Genomic DNA, 13,580 nt, shown 5'->3' on the forward strand with positions numbered 1-13,580 from the left:
TCTAGATGATATATTGTCTGATTTTTCCTATATCTACTCTTCTTTGTGTTTAGATTCCAACCAAAGATAATTAATGTGATGTGTTTGTACTTGTTACTAGTTTACTTCTAATCTGTACAATAATTTTTAAGTGATTCGAAAAGACTAAGAGGGACTTCTCTAACTCATTAAATGAGAACACTGACCAATTATACTCAATTTATTTTGAGAGATACAAATATTATTTCACATGTTGTTGACATACAGAAATATATTTCACATAACAGTTAAAGATGTTAATTATGCAGGAGTAATAATATTTAACTAATTCTTCACAAGGTACACATTTCTTGTTTATATGGGTAACAAAACTGTTCTATGAATATCAAAGAATGAATTCCAGAAGCTACATTTGAAAAAGGAACTAAATAATTAAAATACTAATTTCTTTATTAAGTAGAGAAATGTTAACCTGGATTTATCAAAACTGTTATGTTCTATGAATATCAAAGAATTTACTCAAAGATTTTTTTAAAGAATATATGAATCATAGAAGCTATATTTCAAAAGGAAAAAATGAAAATACTAATTTCTTTCTTAAGTAGACAAATATCAACTTGAATTTATTGTGTCACTTAAGACTTGTCAAAACAATTAAACATATTGATTAAGACAAGGAAGAACAAGTTACTATGGAAATATATAAAGAGGCAAACAAAAAGAAAATAAGTATTTGTTCAAACTCACAGTAGGATTTATTGTTCATTAAAGTAGCATATACCCTAATTCGTTACCTTTAACTATTGGTCTTTATTTTTAACCATTTATAGTTTTCTGAATGTAATATATTTTATTATATTCCATAGATTTTGAAATTGTAGCTTCAGTGTCATATTTTAAGGTTATTTGCGAAGTTACTTCTGAAATGAACCTTCAGAATCAATGTCAACAAACTAGTTTGCTCGTTAATATTCAGTGATCTAACGAGTTTCAATTGCACATTTAATTCAAACATCGTAATTTGGTATAACTTTATGAAGTTGATAGTGCAATATGAAATCCAAGTAAAAGTATTTCTTGGTAAGACTGTTTAGATGAATATGCATTTTACTTTGATGAGGGTTTTCTATATATAGCTTTTAAATATATATATACATATGATTCTGAACTATCCGTCAAGATGAAATATTCAATAGTTAAAATTGAAATTAAATAGATCATCATTGTTGTGTTGAATTATGGGAATAAAGTTTATAATGCTTCTGTAACATGTTTTATATTACATTAATCTTTTCACCTAGTGTTGTATATACATAATATTCATACTTTTTGTTTTAATATTCCTATCCAGATTCTCCAACATGGGATTTGTTAGGTTTGCTATTACTCATCATTCGACTGCCCGTGTGAGAGAAGAGGAAATAAATTGGACGGAATATTTGATTAACAACTTAATGCTTGAACATGGAATTTTCTAATGGTATGCATATGTTTTCAAACGAGATTGTGTATATTTCAATTTAGTGTAAGTTAGTACATAGCATGCATCACATATTGAGTAGGTATATCTTTGCACATTTTAAAACACTAACAGAACACAAACCTCAGATGAATGGAAATATTGCTGCGTCGGAAAATATTTAAAATCTCTCGTCTATTTATGAAAATATTTTTACTTCAATCGGTAATTGCTTTTGGAATTCTAAAACTTAAGTTATCTTAATAAATATTGAAGTATTTCTCTTACATATGCTAATAGACAGTAGTAATACTGAATTCAGTATGATACACTATATCTTGCAAGAATGCATAATATTATTTTCTCTTGCACTTTTGTTATTCACGTCACTTTGATAACTCGTATTTCAATGGCAACGATAAGAATGAATGTGAACTGATGAAACATATATTAAGCAATTCATAATTTGTCCTCATTGTGGTAATTAAAGTAGAAGGATATAAAAAAGGAGTAAAATAACAGAAAATTCAAGATTACTTTTGATATTTTCAACTTAAAAGTAAACCATATTTAAATTTGACTTTTTGGCTCCCAAGCATTCTATACAATGTAAATAATTGCATGTTACTTTCTTGTCGAAAGACATTTCTCTATATATCATTCATAGACAAAGATACTTCTACTGTTTTTTCTATTGGGTCGATCATAATTTAAATACTTAATCACGATAATACCAAAGGCGTAATATTGTGTTCTTATCAATATGAATAATAGAAAATAGTAATTTTCTTAACTATAAAAATAATACAAAATCATTTCGGATGTCAAGTTCGTAGTTAAAAAAAACGAATTTCATTTCCGCTAAAGATTCAACTACAATTTATAGGAGAGGAATTATTAAAAGTGATTGCAATTGTTATCCTCTACTATATATCCTTATCTCCAAATTTATCTCGTTTCCTTAATGATTATTGTTCACTAACAATAGAATTTTGCGACCTACTATCTAAAAATAAATTGATATGTTGTTTTTATAAAAACGAAATCTACCTCGTTTGCACTCTATTCAAAATATAATGAACTTAAGTGTTTGTATAACGAAAATATAGATAAGCTTCTCTCAAATGAATACTTGAACGAAGACTTAATTAAGTCCAGAGGCGGATCCTGAATGGGCTGGCTCACGTCGCGAGATAATTATCAAGGAGGGACGTTACCCAAGTAATCTTTAAGATCATTTTTCAGTCCGCACCTGATGGTCTCATTATCCGAACAATGCGTCCCGAGCATGTAACTTACTTGGGTAGAAATTAGGAGCATTGACGCTCACAGGACGAGAACCAGGGCTGGAGATGGAGTGGGCCCCGATATCTTGTTACGAGGCCTGCTCGCACTAAGACTCCTCCACAATGCCCGCAAGATAAGCCGGGCGTCCTGGACCGATGATGATAGTCCAGAGGCCAGGATTACCTCTTTCCTTTATGGCCTCGTCGGAGGGCTGGCCCCAGTCATAAAGCTCTGCTTTTGCCTGGATCAGCGCATTGGACCCTTGATATTGCGAGGACTGGAGTTCTCCAAGGCAAGGTGAAATTGGCTTCTCTCTCTCTCGCTCTCTCTGACTGTCTGTATCTCCCTCTTAACTTGGGTTACATAAACAACAACTGGAGACTCGCTGCAATGAGGAAATATAATTCCAAAGCGTGTGCGAAACATACGGTTAATAATGGAAACTTGTAATGGTGACTCCATAATTTCATCTTACCTGAATGAGGATAGGGTATAAGTTTCGAATACAGAAACAGCAATGGAGAAAGAAATGTTTTGCATTCAGAACCATGTTGAGGACTCTGATATATGAATATGTTAATTATCATCTTTCATCTTCCTTTTCACTCCTTCAATATATTAATTCATTCATTATTTATTCACAAAAACTTCTATACTTATAAATCAACACTGGCCTGTAAATAGTTTTAAAATTATCGAATGAGTAAAATGAATTACCATACATCGAATACCCACTATACATCGATAGTAGTGAAGGCAATGTGGTGCCAAATCTTAGGAGGGGCAAGAAAAGTTTACTTTCTCTTGGTAGAAAAAGGAGAAAAAGTGAAGGGGGCAACTCTTTCCCTAGCCCCCCTAATTTCCGCCAATGATCGATCGATAGATATTTCACATGAAATGTAACGCTGTTTCACATGTGTAAAAGTATTGTAACCGTATGCTGCCTAAGATAATATTTATAGTATATTTTCTAATTTCTTTTGGCTAATCGCGAAGATGTTGAATGAGATGGATGAAGGGACAATCAGAAACATACAAGGACAACACAACACGAGCCCAACAGAGCATTACACTGGCTGTGAGTACAGACACCAGATCCTCGCTAGTCTGCAGAGCAGTCCAGGGTGGTTTTCTAGTTTGTCTAACTTTTCATTACTAGAGCACGCTTTAGTTTCATAATAACCTAAGTTTTGGCTACGTCCCTGGTTCGATTTAAGGTGGAGGTTTTCTGGACATTCAGGTAAATCGGTTTTCAAAATGCTACGCAACCCATTGAAATAGCCCCCCGCCGGGAATGTCTCGCAACATTATCGTATTCGTTCATTTCCGTCAACAATTTGCCATGCATTCAAGTCGAAAATGACACTTTCCGAGCCTATATGTATACCCACAGACTCCTTCCATCTTCAGCCACTATCACATCGTAATCAAGTTCAGAGTTCGACCCCCGGTGGAAGCACATAGCATAGTGGTTTCAATCCAACTATAAACCGTAGGCTGTCTTGATTAATCTCTCATAGCATAAAATGGTCTAAAAACAATATTTTCTTCCTATCCTTAGCCGTAGGAGAAATTCTCAATTTTGAGCAGGACTTTTTGGTACACCTTACATAGGAGGTAGACAGCAAAACATCCCATGTTCGCTACTTAGGTGATCTAACCAAATGTATCTAACCGTAAATGCACTAAATGTTGCTACTGTTTCGATCAAATCAGTACGTAAGACCCAGTGGCGCAGGAAGGGGTTGGTACAGGTGTATATTGCACCCCGAAATTTTTGGGATGGGTACAGTGCCCCCAAAACCTTTGATCCGAATTATACCACTTATACCCCACCTCTCAAATAATTTCACACCAAGATACAGCCTTTCAAAGTATTTTGTCTTTAGTAGCTAAACGCAAAAAGTGTACCTTGTTTACATTGTCTCCCTATCCAAAAATAGGAAATCACCGTGAAACCTATTATAGGCTACTGCGTTGTGGTACCAGTTATCTCACTCGATCTGTGATCTCAAAAAAGTTTATAATGAAGTAAACACTGTTTAAATGAGTACAAGACGTTGGAATGAAGCCTAGTATATATGTTCCTGAACTGTAATTATATGTTTCTAAAACTTACTAAAAGCTATCTTGAAAATAGTCATATTTTTAAAAATTCAATATTGTTTTGTGAAAGTTTATTTTGTTGACAGCACAAGGCCATGAAAATTCTATCTAAAAAATTTAGAGCCATGAAAGCTGTTCTAAAATAATGGCTTATATCACACACACACACACACACATATTTTGACACTAAGGGGGTCAATGTGTTTTGTATTGTTTATTCATCCAAATAATGTGAAAGGTATTCATATCGCTAGGGCCAATAAACACTAAATGACCAGATCTCGTAAAACAAATATATGGGAATAGGCTCATGGAGTTATTAAATTGAATTATTGAGAATATTATAATAGAAAGTAATGTTCTTTCTTAGTGTTTATATGTTCATAGAAATGGTAGAAATTCCAGTACATTTTTTTATCCGTTTATAGTCCGAAATCATCTCTTGTAGGTTCATTTAGTTATGTTATACTGAAATAAGCATTTTTGAATATACTGGAAAATAAAACAAGGAGAGAATTTTTTCAAATAATTTTCGCTAAGAAGAAAATACATTTATGTGTGACTGTTATTGATTTTGAAAGACTATTACTTCCTGATTTAAATTATTTCTGAAAAGGTATATCAACCTGCCATCAATAATCATTTCTTGAAGTCTAAATAAAATATTTCCGTAGATATTATTCTTATTATGTGGTCATCTTTATGCTAAGTGGCTCTAATTTTACTTTTATATAGTAATTTTGGTGGAATTTGTTTGCAAAGTTTCAAACTTCCACACACACACATATATATCGTGCCATATATTACCATAATATATTTTTATTATTATTATATAGATTACAATTAATATCGGGGAGTGGTTTGTGCTAAAAGTATTATATTTGAAGTTTGAGCTGATCATTACTATTGCCATTATACTGCTAAAAGAGTAATTTTTAGAATTAGTACAAACTTGGTTTAAACTTTCAAAATTTGTTACAAGTCAATTTTATGCATAGATAAGTTAATTGAGGCTACGATTACAATTTAAAGTGGAGTTCGAACCACTGAACACTATTTTTTAGTTGAGAATTGAACCCGGCCCCCTTTGATTACAGCGTACAGCCTTAGGCACTACGATATAGGAGAGGCTCTTGTTAATGAACTTCTTTAATCAATTTGGAGAAATATGAAACCTTCAAACTTTCCAAATGAGTTTCTAAATTACATGGTAAAAGTATTATTCGTAATAATTTATTTCGAGATAACAAAAGCACTTAAGGTGCGAACGGATTGAAGAAAACAGATAAAGGTACAAATGAAAAGCAACGATTCAAAATTTCATTTTTTTTATTCATCAACATAAATATTACAAGTTGAAGAATTATTACATTACGAAACATTTTTCTAAAGGAGTTGCTTCATATTTATTAGAAAAAAATATTTTCATAACTAAATTATAGTTACTGCCACACAAGTATTTGTTTCATCATTTCATCAGCATAAAATAGTGTAAATATTGTAAGAAACAACATTTGAACGCATGTTATTTTTCTGCTTGTTTTACGATAATTTTGTATATTGTCTGTCCTAGTTGGGGATCATTTGGTATAGATTTTGTTGTGTTCATGTGTAGATAACTTGTAGGTTCAGAAGTAGGATTAGACGTTTTGGGTGCGTTGGCACTTAAGGCCATTTTGCAGAAGTAGGATTAATAACAATAAATGCGCTAATACTGGTGTAAAAAACTGCAAGAATGGGGATTCTAGATTAATTTGGAATGCTTCCATGGTGACAATAGGGGTTTTGAATTGTATGGTGAAAACAAACCGTTGTAGAAAAATAGGATTGAAATAATTCCTAAAGGTAATCGATTATAAACTTAGGGCCTAATTAATTTTTCTGAACAAGATTAAAATTAAAATTTCAGTTATTACTGTAACATGGACTTCTGTGTTTTATTTGTATGCCATAATATTTAAACTAGAACATAATTTTGTTCCATATCTGGCAGATTAGTTTGTTCATCACATAAGTTTTGCACCGAGTTTTATAATAATGTCATTATTTTTCTTTTTGATAATGTTGTATATTTAAAAGTATTAAATTGAAGAACTAGTTTAACAATTTATGTATTCTTGAAAAGAATGCAACATTGTCATTCTTATTTTCTTTCCTTTGTGTTAAGAAACCTTCTTTTCTGTTTATGCTAGAACGCACAGCCAATAAACTCATATTCTGTACCAAATATTTACTAGGAAAGAAGCTTTCGTTTAGCATCAAGTTTATAACAAATGTATTACTGTATTATTGTGTACAAAAGTAAACCGATTTTTTAGCCGTGCTTTACAATACACTCAATAGTTTGTTTGGAGTCGATATGATTGTAATATAATAATCTACGTACAATAATAAATGGGCTGACAAAATACGTAGGAATAAGTGCAAATTAGTGCTCCATGTAATGTAATACAATTTTTTTTAATAACAGCAACTTTCCATTTTCTTTTACAGTGTTGTCTCTATTTTACGAATTCCCTTGGTAACATGCAAATGCGATTCTATTTTTTTGTTTCAGTGTTTGGTACATTGTTTCTATACAATTCACACAGATCATTTTCTCGTAATTTATTTTTCCATTCCAAATCTTATTAAAAATTAATGAGTATAGTTTGATGATCTTACTGCATCACTTAAGATATTGTATTTTTCTAGTTAACCATCTTATAGAATTTTAGTTGCCAAAGTTGAAATATCATCATATGATTAAATGCAACCTGCAAACATTATTTATAGATGAAATTCTTTAAAACTAACAGAAAGCTTATTTTTTAAAAAAAAATCATGTCATATTGTTCTTATATGACTGAGTTAATAATATATGTATCATGAAATGCGTGGATTTTATTAATGGTATAAGAAAATTATTATTGTTATAAATTTGATGTCAATAACTCGGTATAAATATTGAAAATTATCATCATACAGTAATTAGAATTGTTCATAAATTAATCAATATCTCCACCAAACAATTTTATATCATAACACGAGCATTTCATTTATATCATTTTATAAATGTTAGTGTAAACTATAAATATCGTCGTCTCCATCCAGTAGTATTTTATGTGTATGAATTACTCAATTTGAAATGTGTAAATTGGTGCTTAAAAAAATATTACGTTATGTTAGCATGTGAACGTTAGTCTCCCTAATTGTTCAATTTTTAACTTATCCACTTTGCGTTTCCTTTCATTATAAAGTATCAAGTAATTTGGTTTACATACATAGTTCAAGTGAATGTATCTAAATTTTTGTGAAGATTTTAAATTTGCTCTACATTATTCTCGTTCAGTTTTTGCAGATATGTTTTTCATAAGTGTAGACAACTTTTGGAAGATTTGTCCGAACAAACAGCTTCAATAATCGACAATGTAACACTTATTTTTATATTAGATTGGCACAATGGAAAAAGATTAAGAAGTTCAGGAACTTAATTTCACAAGACGTTTCTTTCCAAACGGTTTAGGGAATTGGAAGTTATATTAATTAAAAAAGTGTTCACAATTTGAAACATATTTTCATTAGGTAATAAGAAGCTGTGCAAGAATAAAACGAGAGAAGAATAAGAATGTGACAAACCATACGGATCATTAGTAAATTAATATTTTAATTGTTTTTAATAAGCAATGCTGCACACTTTTAAATCTTCACTTCATCATAAGTAAAAAAAATATATATTTGAACACCTTTCATAAAGACATTTTATAGTTTCAACAGCTTGGAGAGGAATATAAATATATTTTACGTTATAAAATTTACTATTATATATGTACACTTTAAAGATGTTCCTGTCACAATTGCAGTTGCAAACAAATGATAATGTTAACAAAAATTCTGAGTTTAATGGAGAATTAAAATAATAATAGTATTTATATTTGTAAGTGAATGTAACAGTTTTTTATTAAATTCATCTGCCATAACAATGTTAATAATAGTGCTTAAATATGTAGTCATGGCATCATTCTGCTTTTCTTTTTTATTTGTTCCTACAACAATATTGTTACATCTCTAAATGTGTAGTTCCTCCAATGGTTTTACTTCAACGATTCTATTCATGAATGGTTCATTGAACGCAAATTCGCCAATCGATCAAATTCTTGCGTTTTAATAATCAAATTTTTATTTGAAGTTAATACATGAGTTTGTACAGGATATTCCATCATGTTGTCCATTGTCCCTATTGTAGTTTATCAAGTCCATATCAACCAATAAAAGAGGAAATTATGACAAGATATCAGGGAAGGAAGAAGAACCAAAACGTATTGCTACCCACTGAGTACAAAGTTTTGTGCGTTTCCAAAATATATTATTTACTTAGATGTAAATATTTCTTAATATATTACATGAGAAAATTTAATTCAGTATTTGCATAACAGTACGATATTTATAAACTTAGTACATATTTTTCTTAGCTGGTATTTCTTAATTGGAAATTATTTCCACTTACCAAATTACATAATGTATATGTATGTGTGTGGGGGGTGAGTGTGTGTCTGTGTGTGTGTGTGAATAGCCTATATATTGAATAATAAAGTTCAATAATATGAAAATGTTTCAAAAGACAATAACTTATAATTCTCGATATTTTTTTTTTCATTTTTCTTCTGCAGGATCTCATAAAAGTGTATTTTACTATTAAGGACAAAATTCATTTCAACACTAAATTTGATCAACAGTATCATGGTAAGTTTCATAATAGGAATCTATATGCAATGAATTTCAAGTTCTGTATTTTTGCTGCAGCTTGTAATTGCAATTTAATAACTATTGATGATAATTCAAATAATTTTCCACTAATTACATTAATTAACAAGTACAACAAGTATAAAATTACTATTTTCATGTTGATGGTCAATTTAAAATTGTCGTACTAATGTAATAAATCAATTCAGTAGTACAGAGCATTCCCTGACATTCGCTACGAGACTCGGCGACAGTCGCTTATATTAAACCTCGTAAAAAAAAGTTTAGAGTAACAGGGTCAGTTCTGAATAAAAGTGGAAAGAAAAATGGGGAAATAAAGTATACAAAGACAATCCGCACACCATCCGTGAGTTAAAAGAGAGTATTGTACGAAAAATCGGGAGAATTACAGTAGACGAACTTGCACGTGTAAATGCCAATTTCCTTGGGAGATGCCAGGAATGTGTTGCAGCAGAGGGACATCATTTTCAACACCTTCTGTAGTCAATGTTAGTACACAATATGAGAACTGTAATTTTAATAGTCGACTCTAGCGACTGTCGCTGACCCATTCACCGAGAAAGACAAGCGCTGATGCCGGGCAGCTTGCCGCCGAGTCTCGTAGCGAATGTCAGGGAATGCTCTGTAGTATGTACTAACTCTATCGTAGAAAGCCCAAATTATTTTTACTTAGTACACTGTGTAAAATAGTAATTAGTGCATTGTTTCAAAACGCAACAATTTAGTTGCAAAGAAAAGGTTATTCAATGTAGTGAAGAAAGCTAAAGTGATGTAAAAATGTAAGTGCTTGGATAAGTATTTTACTAATAGGTTTAATCTTCAAGACTGAATACAAATTTACAATTAAAACATAATTATTTTCTTTTTTGCAGTTAATTTATTTTAGATAAAAAGATTGGTAATGTAGGGCGCCGATTTGATACAAAAAATTCAATGTGCTTTACATCCAAAATTACTTTCCTATTTCCCCTAAATAATCATTTTATTTTCTCTCCCAAATTCGATTGTATTATATTCCCTTGATATTTTTAAATACATACCAACGTGCATATATCAATATTTTGAATAATAGTGCAAAGTTCATAATTATATAAATATTCAGTGTCTCAGCGACTTAACCAAAGATCTTTCAATTGATGGAACTCACTTTAATCAACTTTAATTGATGTATGTAATAAAGAATGTTGGAATTTCACTCAGCGTCAAAAATTATTTACATTGTTACGTCTTTGTAACTGCCATCTCTTGTTTATTCACATAATGGTCTTAATATTGCGGAGAATGTTATCAGCTTCATAAATTATTAGCTAATTATGCGAATGAAAACATGTTTTACATATCTCAAAAACCTTGACATTATTTGTAATAAAATGACAGAACCTTTGTCACCTAGTAGCACCCGTACAGATTAAATTATTTTCAAATATTCTTTTTGCCGTCACAATCGATTAGTCTAACATGTTACAAAGTAAATCTTTGCTTTCGTATGTGTTTCTTACTTTGTCTATTCCTTCAATATAATAATGACTTCCCTGCAATTATTTTTCAGAGACATAAAATGATTTAACTGCAATAGCATAAGAGATGTTCCCTACGTGTCGAAATAACTTGATTTTATTCATATACAGAAGGAAATTATTATTATTATTAATATTGTGCTAAACTAAATATCTAAAAAAATTAGGACATTGTGTATGTAAAATATTCGAACTGTATACTTGTACTTCTCTTTGACCGCACAATTGTAAGAAACATGTTAGTTCTCTACCCTCTCAAAGAAATTAGAGTAAAATCGAAAATTTAGAAGAATTTGTTATTTGTAATAAATCTAATTTCGAACTGAAAAGTGAAAAAAAAGTTTAATTTTCTGAATACCTATAAAATCTAATATGATTACAAATTGTTCATCATTGTTGGAATATTGATTTATCACTATATGGTCAACTATGCCTTCCTTTTATTCTAATTTACACATTTTCTACAAATTTCAAAAGTGTTGGATATTATGTGAAGGTAAATTCACTCATCCTGATTATTTTCATTGTATTTCAATAGCAAGGGTTACTCTATTCTCACATCTTAACCTAATTTTTATTGGTTATTAAGTCTCCCTTATATGTGTAATAAAACATTTTTTTTCGTTACGTATGAAACACATGTTACATGTTATTCCTATTGGCATACATATACGTATGTTACAAGATTCTGGATACAAATAAAACTTCTGCTCAGAAGTTAAGTATTGATTTAATAACTTTTAAAATTCCGATTCTGCTTTTCGAAATACGACTACCCTCAATGTATTCGTAACTTTCTTCCTTGTATAGTTATATCAAATAGTTATTAATTTTATTATATTCAAATCAAGATTTTTGTTCACTTGCATGTAATGAGTTATTTAGTTCACTTGGTTGATATTTATTTTACATTCTGAATTTCTACACTATTTATTAAGCATATATTGACAGTTATCAAACATTTCCACACTTTTTTTAAAAACCTTGATCCCAGTTAACATACATACTTGCAATTTCAAACATATTCATTCCTTCATGAACCTTTCAAATTTCTTATCCTGGTTTCTTTTCTTCAAATAGACCTAGGCTATATTGTATTATAGATATTTGATATTTCCTTACTCGAGACAGGTGAGTTATAACTTCCCAATTTTATTCACTGCCCTATCCATTCGCCACATTTGTATTCACTGCTATTATTCAGTAATTCTTAAACATTTTGTATTATTAATATATTATCATGTCTGTGTAAAGTTGCCAAGGAACCACACCTTCGAATATCATATAATCCTGATAGACTCGCATGTGTGAATGTGTGTGTGTGTGTGTGTGTGTGTGTGTGTGTGTGTGTGTGTGTGTGTGTGTGTATATATATATATATATATATACTTTATAGACATTTTCATGATGGATAATTTTTTTATTTATGTACTAGATATGTCTCTTACTGTGGAACTAAATTCTGCCTACTTTCGAATCTAAATAATGGAATGCTTCCTTACCCCTGTTCTGATATGTTTCATTCGTCTCATCATGGACGTGTTTTGTTACAGAGCACCAAAAAGTAATGCCAAATAAACTGATAAAAATACTACATAGCCTAAGAGATAATAATTTCATACATAATTTACCAGAGGAAGTCTATTTTAGAAATTTTGTTTCGTCTTGTATGTTTTTCTTATTAGGGAGCATCTTTTTAAAATATTCACCATTTACCATACTGTATATTATTGAATTTACAGTTAAAATATGTCTTAAATTCTGAGTATCTTATTTTCTCTCTCTACATTTCCTTTACTATAATATACCGTGACATGACAGAAAAACACGATTGATAATATGTTCTTACAATGACTTCTAAATTTCAAACCGGCGTTTACCGCGAATATATTTTCTTCAATTTATATTTGATGAGGTGTTTCAATTCTTGCATTAGCTTCAATTGGGAACGTGTATTAAAGGTGGATCCCCTAATTTAAGTTTTGTACACTCTTCTCAACAGATGTTTGCCCTGTCGCCGTGGCGAGGTGAACGTCGTATCCAACAGGAGCCCCTGTCACACACATCTACGATGTGCGACATTAGTTTTCGGCAAGTGTCTTCTGCCACCGAAGGCAGTTCCTTCACTTCGAAACAGTGGAAAGGTTTCTGAGTATCTGGTAACCATGAATTGGACTGATCTTCACCTTTCTTTTCAGATATAGTATGGAAGGCATTCCCATTTCAATTTGTTGTAACAACTTACTAACGCACAAATATAATTTTTCAGTAAATTTACACAAGATTTGAGGATTTATAATAACACCAACACATCAAATATACAAATTAAAATTCATGGAAATTCGCGGCAACAATACCTATTTTTTAAAATCTTTTCATGCACTTTGTAACTTTCAACAACAGCAAATGTACAATTATAATAGGTTATATTTTTTAAAAAAACTAAATTCCGTTCGATTCATTCAATAAGTGGTCATATCATGTAAATT

The 13,580-nt window shown here is 30.7% G+C and overlaps 1 long non-coding RNA gene across 1 annotated transcript; it reads left to right on the plus strand.

Moving 5' to 3' along the window:
- The first annotated feature begins 1,342 nt into the window (after positions 1 to 1,342).
- On the plus strand, positions 1,343 to 13,254 carry LOC145999991 (uncharacterized). Its single transcript, XR_014443452.1, has 3 exons — positions 1,343 to 1,459; positions 9,481 to 9,553; positions 13,094 to 13,254. It is a non-coding gene; the product is annotated as an uncharacterized LOC145999991 (long non-coding RNA).
- Positions 13,255 to 13,580: the final 326 nt, after the last annotated feature.

This window comes from Lepisma saccharinum, chromosome 16 (genome assembly GCF_977018435.1).
Source record: "Lepisma saccharinum chromosome 16, izLepSacc3.1, whole genome shotgun sequence".
Classification (NCBI taxonomy): Eukaryota; Metazoa; Arthropoda; class Insecta; order Zygentoma; family Lepismatidae; genus Lepisma; species Lepisma saccharinum.